Source organism: Physeter macrocephalus, chromosome 10, assembly GCF_002837175.3.
Source record: "Physeter macrocephalus isolate SW-GA chromosome 10, ASM283717v5, whole genome shotgun sequence".
In the NCBI taxonomy this organism is placed as follows: domain Eukaryota; kingdom Metazoa; phylum Chordata; class Mammalia; order Artiodactyla; family Physeteridae; genus Physeter; species Physeter macrocephalus.
In genome coordinates, this window is record NC_041223.1 from 62,763,751 (window position 1) to 62,770,572 (window position 6,822).

A 6,822-nucleotide genomic window follows, 5' to 3' on the forward strand; every position below is an offset into this window, starting at 1 on the left:
ATATCTTTTTCCATCCCTTCACTTTCAGTCTGTATGTGTCCCTAGGTCTGAAGTGGGTCTCTTGTAGACAGCATATGTACGTGTCTTGTTTTTGTATCCATTCAGCCAGTCTATGTCTTTTGGTTGGAGCATTTAATCCATTTATGTTTAAGGTAATCATTGATATGTACATTTCTATTACCATTTTCTTGATTGTTTTGGGTTTGTTATAGTAGGTCTTTTCCTTCTCTTGTGTTTCCTGCCCAGAGAAATTCCTTTAGTATTTGTTGTAAAGCTGGTTTGGTGGTGCTGAATGCCCTTAACTTTTGCTTGTCTGTGGAGGTTTTAATTTCTCTGTCAAATCTGAATGTGATCCTTGCTGGCTAATCTTGGTTGTAGGTTTTTCCCTTTCATCACTTTAAATATGTCCTGCCACTCCCTTTTGGCTTGCAGAGTTTCTGCTGAAAGATCAGCTGTAAACCTTATGGTGATCCCCTTGTATGTTATTTGTTACTTTTCCCCCACTGCTTTTAATACTTTTTCTTTGTATTTAATTTTTGATAGTTTGATTAATATGTGTCTTGGCGTGTTTCTCCTTGGTTTTATTCTGTATGAGACTCTCTTTGCTTCCTGGGCTTGATTGACTATTTCCTTTCCCATGTTAGGGAAGTTTTCAACTATAATCTCTTCAAATATTTTCTTAGACCGTTTCTTTTTCTCTTCTTCCTCTGGGACCCCTATAATTCGAATGTTGTTGCTTTAATGTTGTTCCAGAGTTCTCTGAGACTGTCCTCAATTCTTTTCATTCTTTTTTCTTTATTCTGCTCTGTGGCAATTGTTTCCACTATTTTATCTTCCAGGTCACTTGTCCGTCCTTCTGCCTCAGTTATTCTGCTATTGATTCCTTCTAGAGAATTTTTAATTTATTTAGTGTGTTGTTCATCATTGTTTGTTTGCTCTTCAGTTGTTCTGGGTCCTTGTTAAACATTTGTTGTATTTCCTCCATTCTATTTCCAAGATTTTGGGTCATCTTTAGTATCATTACTCTGAATTCATCTTCGGGTAGCCTGCCTATTTTGTCCTCAATTCTTTTCATTCTTTTTTCTTTATTCTGCTCTGTGGCAATTGTTTCCACTATTTTATCTTCCAGGTCACTTGTCCGTCCTTCTGCCTCAGTTATTCTGCTATTGATTCCTTCTAGAGGATTTTTAATTTCATTTAGTGTGTTGTTCATCATTGTTTGTTTGCTCTTTAGTTCTTCTGGGTCCTTGTTAAACATTTGTTGTATTTCCTCCATTCTATTTCCAAGATTTTGGGTCATCTTTAGTATCATTACTCTGAATTCATCTTCGGGTAGCCTGCCTATTTCCTCTTCATCTGTTTGGTCTGGTGGGTTTTTACTTTGCTCCTTCATCTGCTGCATATTTCTCTGTCTTCTCATTTTGTTTAACTTACTGTGTTTGTTGTCTCCTTTTCGCAGGCTGCAGGTATGTAATTCCCATTGTTCTTGGTGTCTGCCCCCAGTGGGTGAGGTTGGTTCAGTGGCTTGTATAGGCTTCCTGGTGGAGGGGACTGGTGCCTGTGTTCTGGTAGGTGGGCTTGGATCTTGTCCTTCTGGTGGGCACGGCCACATACAGTCATGCATTTTGGGGTGTCTGTGAACTTAGTATGACTTTAGGCAGCCTCTCTGCTAATGGGTGGGGTTGTGTTCCTGTCTTGCTAGTTGTTTGGCTTGGGGCATCCAGCACTGGAACTTTCTGGCTGTTTGGTGGAGGTGGTTCTTAGTGTTGAGATGGAGATCTCTGGGAGAGCTCTCACTGATTGATATTACATGGGACAAGGAGGTCTCTGGTCGTCCAATGTCCTGGACCCAGCTCTCCCACCTTGGAGGCTCAGGTCTGAAGCCCAGCTGGAGCACCAAGACCCTGCCAGCTACATGGTTCCAAACAAAAGGAAGGAAATAAAAGGAAAAAAAACCCACAAACAGAGAGAACCCCAAACCAAATGGTAAAAGAAAAAAAAAATTTTTTAAATAAAAAATATATTAAAAAGTAATTTTTAAAAAAAGAGAGCAACCAAACCAATAAACAAATCCTCCAATGATAGCAAGCACTAAAAACTAAACTAAGATATACATAAAAACCAGAAACAAATCAGATGCAGAAAGCAAACCACAAGTCTACTGTTGCTCCCAAAGTCCACCACCTCAATTTTGGGAACATTCATTTTCTATTCAGGTATTCTACAAATGCGGCATTCATCAAGTTGATTTTGGGTATTTAATCTGCTGCTCGTGAGGCTGCATGGAAAAATTTCCTTTTCTCTTCTTTGTTCGCACAGCTCCCGGGGTTCAGCTTTGGTTTTGACCCCACCTTTGCGTGTAGGTCACCTGAGGGCGTCTGTTCCCTGCCCAGAAAGGAGGTGGTTAAAGCAGCAGCTGATTAGGGTTCTCTTGCTCACTCAGGCCAGGGAGAGGGAGGGGTATGATAGTCACAACTGGAATGCGGGGCGAGCCTGCGGCGGCAGAGGCTGGCGTAACATTGCAAGAGCACGAGGTGTGCCGTGTGTTCTCCTGGGGAAGTTGTCCCTGGATCACAGGACCCTGGCAGTGGCGGGCTGCACAGTCTCCCAGTGTGGGGGGTATGGATAGTGACCTGTGCTTGCACACAGGATCCTTGGTGGCAGCGGTGGCATTAGTGTTTCATACCCGTCTCTGTGGTCCAAGCTAATAGCTGCAACTCACGCCTGTCTCTGGAGCTCACTTAGGTGGTGCTCTGCCTTTTGTGGGCACATGGAACAGGAAGCCCCTCTCCTTGCGCACCCTGAAACAATGGTCTCTTGCCTCTTAGGCAGGTCCAGACATTTTCCCCGACTCCCTCCTGGCTAGCTGTGGCTCACTAGCCCCCCTCAGGCTGTGTTCACACAGCCAACCCCAGTCTTCTCCCTGGGATCTGAACTCCAAAGCCTGAGCCTCAGCTCCCATCCCCCACCCACCCTGGTAGGTGAGCAGACAAGTGTCTCAGGTTGGTGAGTGCTGGTCAGCACCAATCCTCTGTGCGGGAATCTCTCCGCTTTGCCCTCTGCACCCCAGTTGCTGCGCTCTCCTCTGTGACTCTGAAGCTTCCCTTCTCCCGCCACACCCCATCTCCACCAATTAAGGGGCTTCCTCATGTGTGGAAACCTTTCCTCCTTCACAGCTCCCTCCCAGAGGTGCAGGTCCTGTCCTTATTCTTCTGTCTCTGTTTTTTCTTTTTTCTTTTGCCCTACCCAGGTACGTGTGGATTTTCTTGCCTCTTCGGAAGTCTGAGGTCTTCTGCCAGCATTCAGTAGGTGTTCTGTAGGAGCTGTTCCATGTAGATGTATTTTTGATGTATTTGTGGGAAGGAAGGTGATATCCACGTCTTACTCCTCTGCCATCTTGAAGGTCTCATTGATAACTCCTTCTTTTAACGTTTTTCATTTCTAAAGAGTTTGTACAAGGAGAACAACAGGAGCAACAGCTGCTCTCCCTCTCTGTCCCACATTTCAGACAGCTATTTTCTACCAGTCTGAGTCCAGAGAACTGATAAACTCTCCCACAAATGGCCTGCATTCCCCAAGAGTACCTGCCTTTTAAAAGTGGATACAGCAGAGAAGAGGAGAAAAACCTTAACGTAAAGAAAGGAATGGATGGGTGATTTTGAAATTCTAAGCTGAGAGGGAAGTAATGGAGTGGGAAGAAGAGAAAGGTGGTAGACCTCTGGTGTCTCTAAGATGCCATAATTAGGAAAAGTAGTCATGCTGCTTTATATACAAGGAAGGTACATACTCTTGCTCACTGAGGCTTCTCAGACACAGGTGTTCCAGAAAGGTGAGAACTTGGGACCCAAGAAGAATTGCTTCTCTGTGCAGTGTACAGAACTGGCAAAGTAGTGGCAAATTTGCTAGTGAGCTACCATGGCTCTTAGGCAAACTCTGACAGAAAGAATACAACTGCTCGAGCAAAATGGTTTTATTCTTTCAACAATTAGTTTGTTTCATTGGAATATAAACACTGTGGAGCTGAATAAAAAAATACTAGACATTCTCTCCATCATTCTAGTTTTGAATTTTATTAATTTGATCATAGACACACTCGTAGATACGGATATTCTGAAGATGGTTACTGTGCTGGGCAGAACATGGTCCCCCAAAGACGTCCATCTCTTAATCCCCAGAACCTGCAAAAGGTACTTTGCAGATGTGATTAAATTAGGGATTTTGAAAGAGGAGATCATCCTGGATTATCCACGTTAGGGCCAATGTAATCACAAGGGCGTTTTACAAGGGGAAAAGGGAGACAGGAGAGTCATGGTCAGAGAAGGAGATATGACAGTGAAATGATTCATTTGCTGGCTGCCAAATGCTATAAGTGTCTGGAATTCAAAAAAGACAAGGAAAAGAATTCTCCTCTGGAGCCTCCAAGATGAAGACAACTCTGCTGACACCTTGATTTTAGCCTCCTAAAACCCATTTCCAGCTTTCCAACTTCTGACCTCCAGAACTGTAACATTACAGTTTGTTCTGTTTTAAGGCACTATTCGGTGGTAATCAGTTACTAGCAATAGGAAACTAATATAACGACAAAAGTCATGAGTGCAGTAGCCATAGAGCAGACATCTGGGTATAACTGCTGGTTGATAATTCTAATCTGTGAAACCTAGTGTTTCTCAGTATGAATACTGGATCTGCCCAAGCCTAGTTTGTTTTGGTTTTGGGTTTTGGTTTTTTTCTGAAATATTCTAGGTTTCACAAACCAACAACACTATCTCACTATGCATCACTATGGAACTGGTTAAGCTTGGGAATCTGGTAAATGACCTCAGCTGGACTCACAAATTCCTTGGCCCCTGGAGCTGGAGTGCAGGGCCTGGAGAAGTTCCATCTGAACCTGGATACCTCTGCCGATATAAGTTATTCCTCCACAAATCTGCTGTGCTTCTCACTAGTAGTTGGGGTTTGGTCAATGAAACCTCTAGGGACTGTCCTGAGCATCTTGAGTCACCTGTCACTTAGGTTTAGCGACTGCAATCCTTTGGAGAACACAGAATGCCTTTGAATTATGTTCAAAGGAAGGAGTTCGCATAGGTAAAAGTCTAGGCAGAGAGAAAAAGATTGAGGGTGAAGGAGGAACTGGCAAGGGACTCTTTCTGCTGCCAATACAGGCAAAGGCAGGTGGCATTTTGTGCCTCTGAGCTAATGATTCCCACCCAATTTCCAACCTTAATGAGCTCAGCAACGTCACCACATGTGCAGAGCATGCTTCTCAGGGAATAAAAATTGAATTTGGAATACCTATTTTTAAAAATTAAATTCTTAAAGAACCCCAATCTTACTTTACTTTCAGGTATTTAGTTATTTCACTCACCTATAGACCAGGGCTTCAGAATATCTAGTCCTTTTTCAAACTTCCCTCTGTTCCTCTGGAAAATGGAAAGCAATGCAAATACTGAACATCATATTCTGAGCTAGGCACTGTATTAGACACTTTATATTTTTAAATGGTGTGAAACCTATTAGATAATTACTATCATCCCAATTTTAAGATGGAGAAGTGAACATAACCAGAGTGAGTGACTTTCACAAGGACTCACTTCTGGCAGAGGGGCTGTTGTTCAGGCAGAGAGCCTGTCTAGGGCCTAGACTCCATCCAGCTCAGGGGCCCTTCTCATCTTTGGGTTCTTTAATATTTATCTGACATGTGTTTAGTACCTACTATGTACCAGGCACCGTTCAATGAGATGCAGACAGCAGTGAACAAAACAGGCAATAATTCCTGTCCTCATAGAATTTACATTCTATTGTGTTGGCAAGGCCCTGGGTTTTTTCATTGGTACCCTAGGATATTCAGCAGTACATACCCATCATACACCATACAGAGAGATGCTTAATTCTGAGCATCATCCTAGTTATACTTTCCTTGGGGACCTGACTTCAACCCTAAAATAAACACAGGGAGAGTTCTGAGTTCAGACTTCATGTTAATTTGCATATTTGACAAGAAGAACTGGAATTATGCATTGTGATTCAGGTTTTATTTCCTGATGATTCCCAAGGGGTGACAGCCAATTGTGCATTTCTGGTGATGTACCCCTGCCTTCTATTCCACTCTTTGAGGGCTTGAACAGGTCAGCACTAGGCAAAGCAGCTGGCCCAGGTTGGATGATCCTTTATATATTGAATCCAAACTCTACTTAAATGTGGGAATTCAAGGAATTCTTTCATGTGGTAATTCCCATAGCCCCCTACACTTCCTGTAACTTCTGTCTCACATTACTTTTTCATGCTGCCAGAAGTATAGTGGAATTTCTATGAAAATGAGTTTTTCACTTTTAAAATATTTTAACAGGCAGTGAATGGAATTGCTACCATAATTGCTGAAACACACGGGATACATGAGGCAAACGAAAATGTATTGGTATCCATAGAAATACGAATACCTGTGCTATAAAGCACTTAGTTATAGGCATGCTTGTCTCAAAGATGGAAATCTTGGAGCAGCCTGCCACCTTCAGGACAACTTTCCAACTAACTCTACCAGAGAACACTGGTTTTAGCCTCTATAAATTCCGACTACCAATTCCAGTTAAAAACATTTCATGATAATCAATGGTGGAAGCTACGTTCCTTATAAAACTTTTGCTATTATTATAATGTAATAATCACCTTATTTTTCTTTAAATAAAACGGCCCCTTTCTTTTTTTGTTTTGCGGTACGCGGGCCTCTCACTGTTGCGGCTTCTCCCGTTCCGGAGTCTCCCGTTCCGACGCGCAGGCTCAGCGGCCATGGCTCACGGGCCCAGCCGCTCCGCGGCATGTGGGGTC